At 35.3% G+C, this 11253-nt stretch overlaps 1 pseudogene; it reads left to right on the top strand.

The window, feature by feature from the left end:
- Positions 1–2377: 2377 nt before the first annotated feature.
- On the top strand, positions 2378–3110 carry LOC128099698 (14-3-3 protein zeta/delta-like; annotated as a pseudogene).
- Positions 3111–11253: the final 8143 nt, after the last annotated feature.

The following is an 11253-nucleotide window of genomic DNA, read 5'->3' on the forward strand; positions in this document are numbered from 1 at the left end:
TTGACCTGTTTTTCGTGAGTAGTGAGTTTTTCAGTTTTCATGATGTTATAAGCTTTCTGTTTCTGTTGTTGGTAGGCAGCTTTAATCCGTGGTTGTCAGAATGGATTGAGGGTGTTTTTGTCTGTTGAGACTGGTTTTTGCCCATGTTTGTGTGTAATTCTGGGGAAAGCTACTTTCATCTTCACTATAGTTTAATGTTTCTCATAACTTTCTTGTCCTCCTTTTCTCTTTGCTTCTTCATTGGCCTTAAATGATCATGATATCTGAATATTTTCTGCATGTTTTAAAATTGGAATTCTACAAAAAATGTAACATAGAGATCATTTTGGGAACCCTTTACCCAGAGTATGTCATGTATTTCATAGCAACTCTATTTGCAATCTTGTGATTTGTCTGAGTTTTGTTTTGCTATATGGTATGTTCCTCAGAGCACCAAGATTTTATTCCTGGTCTTGTGTAGCACAGAGCCTGGCAGGGTGCAAGTGTTTGACCAATTAAAAAAAATGATTTTTATTCATACATCGCTCTTGGGAGTAAAAGTCTAAAATCAGACTACCAAGTTCAACTTCTTACTAGCCAAGCAGCCTTAAACAAATCTTCTTAAAGCATTGATTCCTTCATCTTTAATCTACAAGATTTAAGTATCCCAACCTGCTGAGCTCTTTTGAGGATTCAATGGACATACCTAGTAAGTGATCTCTGCATAAGGAGTGGTTTCTGACGATTCCCAGTGAAAGTCATTTCTCTACTGAAATCTGAAAGACATTTTAATTTCCTAATAAATTTATTTTTATTCTTGCTTTCTTTCTTTGTGTGTGTGTGTGTGTGTGTGTGTGTGTGTGTGTGTGTGTGTGTGTGTTATATGCAGCATGAATGTGCAGTGCCTATGTGACCAGAAAGTTAAACTGGATCCCATGAATATGCAATTACAGTTGGTTATGGGCTGCCTCAGGTGGGTACTGGAAAATGAATTCTGGTCCATCTTTGAAGCCACAAACACTCTTAAGGTCTATGCCATTTCCTAGCCCCCAAGGTAATAGTAGTCATCCAGAAAATCAATAACATGGAAACAATGTGAAATGCAAGACTGAAAACAGTCACTCACATTTATAAACTTGATGACACAGATCCAAGATACTCTTGTATTTGAAATAGCAATGAAGAAACAAATCCCCTTCTGCAATTTAAATTGTGTTGCTTATGACTCAACAATTATTCTGTGAACTTCAGCAAACATAAAGACACACACACACACACACACACACACACACACACACACACACACACACGCTTACCTTCCCACATGTAAGCACTTCAGAAATTAATAAATATTTAGTATATTTAATATAGTGATATTAGTGCAAAGTTTCCCAGAAAAATAAAATTATCTGTATACATATAAATTTTAAAAACAAATTCACGGGATTAGAACAGACCAGAAAAGCTAGTAGTCATGAAGAGAAGAAACTGTGAGGAGTAAAAAGTGTGGTATAGTCAGCTTGGTTAACGCAGTTTCAACTAGAGGACTGGAAAGAAGGTAGACACCTCACTGCCTCAGTTATCCCAAACTTACAAAAACATGCTAAAAGTATAGCCATTACTCCTGAGAATAAAAGGGAAATCATATAAACTCTTCAAATAATCAGAGCAGAAAGAAAAGACTGTAAGTAAGCAGACAATCAAACAAAGACCACGAAACCCTTACTGGATTCTTCAGCAACTTTGCAGTTCTGGGTGATTTCCCAGGGTCCAATATAGAAATCATCTCGAGGGCTTGTTAGGAAGAAAAATAAGTAATATTTTGGTGGTGATATTCTTTCATAGGAATGTCATTTGAATCAGTGCTATATACCTCATTTATTTATATAAAAAGATATTTACTGGGAACTGTTTAATTTATCATATTCTTAATAATTTTTATTCTTTGAAAATTTCACACATGTATGCAATGTATCTTTTTCATACCCAAACCATACTCCCTGAAACTCCTTCAGGACCATCCACAATACATCTTCCACCTTCACATTCTTCATTTGTTTGCTTGTTTATTTAATTACTTCATTATTATAACCCACTTAGTCCAATTAATACTTCCCGTATATACATAGATGTGGTATCATTCACTAGAGCACAGGAAATCTGTAATGGTCTACCACTCAAAGAAAAGTGATCTTTAGAAATTCCCCATCCTCTATCCTGCAATTTTTTACTTGTTTAATTATATACAGGTCTTGTGCAGGTAACCAGTTTGCTGCGTGTTCATGTGTGCAATGGCCATGTCACGTCTAGAGGACATTTAAAGCTTAATTCTCCAAAGATCCTTAAGCCAGGTCTGCACACTTCTACCCACTATGGACACAGTTATCCATATCCAGTTATGGATAAAAATGACCTGATGAAGAAAGATAAACTGGCCCAGCATGTTAAACAAAATGATGATATGACTGTCTGCATGATACATGTAACTGAGCAAGGTGCTAACTTATCTAATGAGGAGAAGAATCTTCTCTCCAGAGCTTATAAAAATTCTTTGGGTACCTGACTATACAGCATCTTGAAGGGTGGTCTCAAGTGTCAAGCAAAAAATAGAAAGTGGAGAGGGAAAGCAACAGATGGCTTGAGAATACAGGGAGAAAATTGAGACTGAGCTAGGAGACATCTGCAATGATGCATGGTTTCTTTTGGAATAGTTCTTCCTCTATGCTTCACAAGCAGAGATCAAAGTCTTCCATTTCAAATGAAGGGCAACTACTCCCATTACTTGGCTGAGGTTGCTGCTGTTGATGAGAAAAGAACTGCAGGCCGCTTACAGCCAAGCCAGTGTACCAAGAAATGTGATCAGCAAAAAGGAAATGTAACCAACACATCCTATGAGATTGGGTCTGGCCCTAAAGCCCTCTGTGTTCTATTATGAGATTCTGAAATCCCCAAAGGGCTGCTTTCTTACAAAAATAGCTTTTGATGAAGACATTGCTGAACTTGATATATTAAGTGAAGAATCGAACAAAGACAGCATGCTAACAATGTAGTTACTGAGAGACCACTTGACATTGAGGACATTAGATATCCAAGTAAACAAAGCAGAAGACAGAGAAGGAGAAGAAATTTAACTGGCCTTCTTACTTTTGCCTGCCTCATTCTAAAATTCACAGGGTAAACCATTTGTCATCCATACTGTTCCACAAATAGGTTTTTGTTTGTGAGTTTTTTTATTTGATTTTGGTTTGTTACTTCTATTTTATTATCTATATTTCCCATGTGATTTTTGTATTTTAATATCAACAGAGTAGAGCCAGTTAACTTTAGGAAGTTATTCATTTTCATCTTGATGTGGCCAATATGAGAATGTGGAATTTTTATAAGAGTTATACATGTTTGGCATAGTACTTTTGGTACATTGTGGCTTCAGAAGGGCTATGTTAATGCTACTTCCATGTCCAAACAAACAAACTACCTGCATATTGGTTTGTGACGTTGGATAACAAAAGGGATAAATGATTCCAGTCAGTGTAGTTAATGTGGGTATTTCAAGGTTTGGAGCACTTGCAAGGCTCTGGTACAAACAGACATCCCATGGATACACATTGGAATCCTGTTGTAACATGCATACCCTTGAGTGCAGTCTCAGAGGTCATCACTACACAAAATTATGATCCATTTTACTACAGTCAGGGAAAAATGGTTCATAATACATTTTTTGTAGTGTTATCTGCTATTTAGCTTCATTGTTTTTGCTACATATTATATATATGTATACATTTTTTAAGGAAATCTAAGAACAAATGTAATAGTAAAGATGCAATAAAAATGAATTGTTTAGTGTTCACTGCTCCATGTGTATCAGGCTTAGTAGTAAAACATAATCCTAGATATTTAACTTTTGTTCTATTTTTTTGTTTTGCTTTTGCTTTTGCGATCCTTTTTTCTTCTTCTCTGATACCCGCCTAACGTACATGTGCTGTAAAAATTGGTTAACAGAGAAATAGTTTGAGACAATGGCTAGCTTTGTTTGATGTCTTATGAAATTTTCATGAACAAGCATAATTGTTAAGAACATGTGTATTGTATTAAGTACAGTACATGTAAGTGAAATAAAAGGTTTAGGAATGGACTTTTCAGTGACTTTCTCTACATCTTTTCATATAATTTAGTTTTTGATGAAGAGAATTGTATATTCTTGGAAGCAGATTCCTTATTTCCCCTTGGCAGGTAATGGGCTTTTACCAGTTTTGAGCACACACTTTACCATAACAAAAAATGCTGTCACACCTACCTTTCTCAAAAAGTCCACACACCTCATGCTTATGGCCTCCAACTCAAGAACTGAAATGGATTTTCTTTTCTGAGTGAGGGGAAGATTGAGCAAAGACAATTTTGGTCTGTTCTTGTTCAATCATGCCATTGGGTAGCAGTAAATGTTAAGTTCTGTGCGACCCAATCGCTGTTGGATTTTAAGCATTCTTGGTGCTCTGGCAGCCTGCTCTGACTTCCTTCCCTTATTTCTGTTTGTCAGGTGCATAGGGTCACCTTTGTCACTTTCTGTCTTGTCAATAAGTATTCCTTCTTGGTGGCTGTGTATTTGGGAAAAGGCCACAGGATTTTTCTCACTCCACTGTGTCTAAGGTACCCTGCTTCCTCTGCTTGTACCCCACAGACCCCCGTCATCCTCTCCTGCAGCCTAGCTCTCTGCTGTTGAACTTGTGTTTAACTCCCTGGAAATCCTACCCTGACTGGTCTATAGCAGTCTCCCTTTAAAATACTTCCTCCTATCAAATAATGGTAGGGCAAGTCACACCCAACGCTCACACCCTATGAAGTGTGCTTTACTGAAGACACCAAACAACAAGGAGTTGCATGTTTGTTTGTTTTTGTGTTTGTGTTTTTGTTTTTTTTTCCTTTTAGAATGTAAGTTCCTCGAAAACAGGGACAATGTTTTCTGTATGTTCTATTGTGCTGAGTACATTGTAAATGATTTGTAAATGTTGATGATGGAGGCAATGAGTCTAGATGAGAGTGGGAAACAAATTCTAATCACTGATCTATGGCTCCTTTCCTTGTGATCTGATTACACCGGGAAATACCAGCCCTTTTGGACAAGTCTCAAACACTGTATTTAGTTAAAAGTGCAGTGGTAATGGTGGGTGTGAGTGCTTCCTGAAGAAATGATATTGAGTTTATTCGTAATGTGACATCTTCATTCACAACACATTTCCTTTGCATTTGTCTGAGTCCTTAGGTCAAGGAGAATAAAACTACAGAGAGCAAGATGTCATCTCTTTCTTTTTTTATTTTATTTTTAAGATGTCATCTCTTTCACGCAAACTATAAATGATATCTGAAACCTGTCACATTTGTCTAATTGGCTACTCACAGGCATTTGACATTGCTGGACTTGCTTGTTTGATTTGGAAATTGTAATACTTGTGATATTTACCTGCTATTAGCTATTGAGTTTTTTTTTTTGTGGGCACCAAAGATGAAGAGAGATTTATGAACAAACAAGACCTTGAACATTTTACTCTTCTACATTCCCATTCAACTTACTCTCTCACTGTTGACAGTAGATATTTGAAAACTTCACAGCTTCTTCACTGTCAGCTTTTAATGGTTTCTGCTCTTGTGGTTTCCAAGAACACTTTCTTCTTTCTTTGTCATTTAATTCTCCATGAGTCCTAATTACTGCATCCACCTGTCTGTCAAATTTCATTTTCCTCTGCACTGGTTTATTTACTGCTGTGAAATTTCATCTGGATATCCTACAGGCAACATTCCCTGAAAGCCTTCTAGTCTTCGTTGTCTAAACATTGCATGGTGTCACTTTTCCCCATCTTGAGAAGCCACACTTTCCTGGTTTTCCTCTTATTTTCATCACAGACTCACATGTGAGTATACTCAAATTGAGCCCTTCAGTTGGACCATTTCACAAATTTACCATTTCATTGCCTATAATGTTCCTTTATCTGTATCCTGTCACTAAATTGTATCAATAGTCTCCCTTAAGCCTTAAAATAAGTAAGTTTGATGCATGTGATATGGCCATAATAAACTTTCAAAAATATAAACATAGTACAAGTACAGTCAGTTTAAGTCCTTCCCATGCTTTGTTCTGTTAAAAACTAGAGACAAACTCTTTTGCTAATAAAAAAGCCCTTTTTCTTTTTACCTCAAATCATGATCTGCAGTGGACATTAGCTTTGTAGACCAGGCTGGGCTCAAACTCACAGAGATCCTCCTGCCTCTGCCTCTTGAGTGCTAGGATTAAAGGCATGCACTACCATGTCCATTGATACACATATATAGACCATTGAGGTTCTCCTTACATTGATCTTTATTCTCTGTAATAACTTTCTTCTGAGATTTTTTGTCTCAATTTTCATCTGCCTAATATCTTCATGTATAAGAGAAAGAAAAATTAGATATCCTTCTATGCAAATGTCACTTAAGCACCTGTGCAAATGCCTTAGACCTTTAATACTTTCTTCAGTCATTCCTCTTTAGAACACTTTCATATTAAAAATCAAATTGTAATTATAGTTTTATTTAACTTTCTTTAACATTAAATTTGTTTACTAAAAAGAGTGACAAAGTTTAATATTTTATATCTACTCAAATAGTGAATGTTAAGAGAAAACAGCTGCTTAATGCTTTAATAGCTTTGTAAATTTTGTATAAAATATTAATTTGACATTCATATTATATATTAGAAGAACTGTAGGCACAAACATAATGAATGTTTCTCCCGTAGTTTTCATCAAACAGAAATTAAAGACAAGAAACTTGAGTTTTCTAACTTCAAGGTTGATGCAATTTCCATTAAATTTTAGCTTATAAATCAACTAAAGCCTGGATAAATAATTTCAGTTTCAAATGTCATAGCTTTGACAGGTAAGTTACTTCAGACAAGCATCCATTATTCAAATATTAATTTAAATGTATTATGGATTTGAAAAGGAAATAGAAAAAAGTCGCAAATATATACAAATCAAAATCTTGTATTAGGGGCACAGTGGTATCTCAGTAACTTATATCAAATGCTTTTCAATTGAAAATTGTGTTCTGATGCTTGAATAATTTAAATTTATTTTAAAATGACTTGTGACATGCATATCAAATATTAATCTTCTACTTTACTTAGTTTCCCACTTTTTTATTTTGTTTTGATCAGAACCTTTTCTTTGGAAGCTCTGACATTAGGCTGATTTTGAAATTCCTTCTGTAAGTAGCAGGCACTCCAGCGAAATGTCATTACCCACTGTAATGATTTAATGAGTGCACAGTAAAGAAAAGGCTTTCCTTAAGGCCCAGTGACACTTCCTGCTATGGTCCTTGTTTTTGCATAGTTACTAAGCATGAAACCACTACTGTGTGTCTGGCATCTACTGAAATTCTTGAACAGCTAGTCCATACATGGAATTAATTAACCTGTCTTTTAATCTCTAAAATAAGTTGGTTTTAAGAGATTAAGAGTTTTGTCAATATTATAATAGTGTGACATGTAGAATAATCAAATATAAAAATAAACATATACCATTTGTTACTCTGGTTAACACATAAATGTAGTTACAGCTAAAAATGAGAATTGTTTTCTTAGGTTATACCATGCCTGCCACTATAAAGTATTTTGGTCAGTGTTAACTATAATTTAAGTAAGACCACACAGTTTGCTTGGTGATTCCTGGTGAACTTTACATACATCAGGAAGGGGTATCATAGAGATCACCTACAAGACACCCAATAAATTTTATCTAACTTATGAGATTACTTAGTATCTGATTTATGCTTGAACTTTCAGTTTCCTTCCTTTGTAGCTAGTATGTTAGCTGTGATTTTTGCAATGTAAGTGTTGTGATTTTCTTTAACATGCTACTTATTTTTAAACCATTTATTAGTTTGTATTGTCTGAAATTTTGTTTTTCTATCTGCCTGTCTGCTGTCCGTTTGTTACTATGTTTGTCCACTTTAGAAAAGTTTCAATATGGAACTTAGAGTAGTCAAGAACTATGAGTTTCCTGCCTCAGTTTGCTGGGTGTAGTGGTTACATATGTAGACAATGAGTATTTTCTCATTTTTCTTTAGCTTCATTTTAAATTCACTCTTAAATTTAGGAAGTCTACATTTTCACATTATTCCCATCTCTGGCTAATGTCTACTAGGGGCATGTTCTCTTTGATAGAAGTTTTTCAGATTTCACACCAGTGTATTCTGTTTCTCTTTGGGTACATAGATCCCAAAATTTCTAATCACTCTTCCCTGTGATGAATGTCAAGGTAACAAACTCCTCTCATTGTCTCTGGATTTTGAACAAGAAACTGAAAAACCATAAGGAAAGATACACAGGGCAAGATATCAAGCCAATACTCAGTTATATATGTGTTTTCTAATGACTACTGAAATAAGATAATCTTGAGGAAGACAGACTACAAAAGAATAGTCTTTTGAAGTCCAAACTGAGTTCCCCATTTATGAACTGAAGATACTTTTCTCCACTTGAATATATTCTCATATAATTATCGCTGCATGCTGATCAAGCCTTTTTTTTAAAAAAAGTATTTTGACAATGAAGAATAATTAATTGCATTAATGAAAATAAGAGATAAAGAGAGGGAATTTGCTCACTTAAGATTCTTTCCTCTTTTAATCATGTAAAACAAAAGGCTGCTTCCAACAGTTAAAAATTGAAATTGGCCTTAGGCAGGCTTATTCCTGACTGTAAACCAATTGCTGAAAAATCATTGCTCATATAGGCTGTTTTAAATTGAATCAGATTTGCAAAGAGATACAGCAGGATCTGAGTTTGCAAACATTAGATATGTTAAGACAGTCACACAAAAAGGAAGAAATTTATACCAGAATTTTTGGATACCATGGACAGTCCCCAAAATGCTGTTCCATGCAATAGCAAACACGTTTTCCAAAGCTAAAGTGGTCAAAGATGAATCATACTGAGGAGACCTTTGGAGAGAATCAATTCTCTTTCAAAGGGCTTGAAGATGGGGACTTAGAAAGTCTTGACTGAAATTAAAGAAAGATTTCAAAAGACATGTAGAAGTTGCAAGTCAGAGGAACAATTTCTATTAGAGACTTGACTACACTTTATTTTTCTATGCTTTGAAGTAGAGTATTAACACACTTTTGTGACTTTGATGAAAAGAAAACAGCATAAAATGTACTTTGCACACATTATATAAGATGTTAATTTAGTCTAATATAAACACACAAAATAGGATTTCTCACTGAAAAAATTAAAAAAATTATTAACCATATGACATGTACTGAGTCAGCTCTGCTAGCAAAATACAATCCTTCCAAAGACACAAGGCACATTTTTTTCCTGTTGCTACATCCATTATGATCATTAATGGCTTTTTAGACTCAGAGTGCTGAATAGCAAAATTCTCCTTAACTGTGTCTTTCACCTCTAAGCTAGATTAGACTATATATCACAGGAAACATAAAGTAGATGAGTGGCCTTAAGAAATTCAGCAATGGTGAGATCTTTGATTTTCAAAATAGATTAAAAGTAGGATGACTTCTGATGGTTCTGTAGAACAACCCCTCTGGGACATTACCCAGTGGCTGTCAGTGTGATTCTTGTACTACAGAGAGGCTATCAATTGCCGTGCTGAGTAGGCACTGCAGAAAATTACCTCTCCTATACACTTAATAATATATAATTTTAAAATAAAATTGGAATACTTGAATATGCCATCAAACTTTTAATACAGATAATAATATCATTCTGAAATAACCATGTATAAAGCCAATGTAAAAGGCACATATTCTAAACTTTTAATATAAATTTTATTTTTATATGAATTGGGTGATTTTCTATTTAGTGCATTATTTAATTATTCTAAAAAATATGTTTCCTGAAAAATATGTAAATGTGAGTGTATTCTTGCAATTTATATACTGGAAGCTAGTATCTAACATTATGGCATTAGGAAATCAATATTTTTTAAGTATTTCCTGCAGCCTAGGCTTGTCTCAAGCTTTATATACATACATATATATATATAAAAAACTTAGGCTGACCTTGAACCCTTCATCTTCCTTCCTCAGCCTCCTAAGTGTTTATGTTAAAGGTATTGGTCACTAACCTGGTCACAGGTAGGTCCTTCATTAAGTGTTTATGTTCTGAGGACCTATTGTCGTGAATGAGATTTGTATCATCATAAATGATTTGTGATAGATACATTTTCACTGCCATGATGACAATACAGTAGACTCTTCGCAATGTGTTGTACAACATCAAAATGCCAGACAAACTACACCCACTGCTGCCACAGTGGTTCACTCAGACATTCTTTATTTTCTATTTTAGCTTCCATCTGCAAACCAGGAGCTTTCTGATTGTCATGCTTAATCTGTAGACTAGGTGGGTTCTGTAGAACCGGTGGCTAATATTCCAGTTATAAGTATCTACCAAATGCATTAGGAGTAGTGAAGGAAACCATAGCACTAAGACCTGTCTCTATAATTCCAAAATGTGCTAACCATTGGACATTCTGATGGACTGAGAAAGCTGCACTTACGAAGCACCTTTCTGATTGGACTTTCAGAGTCTCTACAGCAGTGTGCCTAGTAGCAGACAAGATTCTTCAGAGATTGCACCTTCTCAATGGCTCCCAAATCAGGTTTATCTTACCTCGCAATTATCCTCAGAAAATGAGGCTAGATCTCATCTGCCCAGAACAGGATTATCTCTCTCTTGATCACACAGCAGCCTGAGCTAAGCCTCCTGTTCTCAGATATTTTAGATTTTTCTTTATCTGCCCCCTCTCTTTTATAACTGCTTTTTACCATGGGTCTGTGGCATGTTTACTTCCAGATCTCTGTCCTTAGATCTCCATGATGTTTCCGTTTAGTCACAGAGAAATGTTGATAAAATATGTTCTTTGTTTTTTAAACTTAAAGTACAGATAATAAGTAAATTATATGTTTCAAACTCACAAGACTGTTGTCCTGTTTTAATAAGAGGTCATAGGACTGCTAGTACTCTGTTGATGGGACCTAGCATTAAATCATTTCCCAACAACTTGTCACACCCATAGTTCAATGCACATCTCAAACCTCTTCAGAACAGCTTTACATTTCAGTGGATGGTGATTAACACACAGATGTATAGCTGTTCAAGGTACAGAGAATAAGTGACTATGGAAAGCTCATCTGTGAATGAGACATCGTTATTGAGTGTACACTTGTACACACACACACACACACACACACACACACACACACACACACCCTCCC

Source organism: Peromyscus californicus, unplaced genomic scaffold (genome assembly GCF_007827085.1).
Source record: "Peromyscus californicus insignis strain IS unplaced genomic scaffold, ASM782708v3 Scaffold_6__1_contigs__length_162567912, whole genome shotgun sequence".
Lineage (NCBI taxonomy): Eukaryota > Metazoa > Chordata > Mammalia > Rodentia > Cricetidae > Peromyscus > Peromyscus californicus.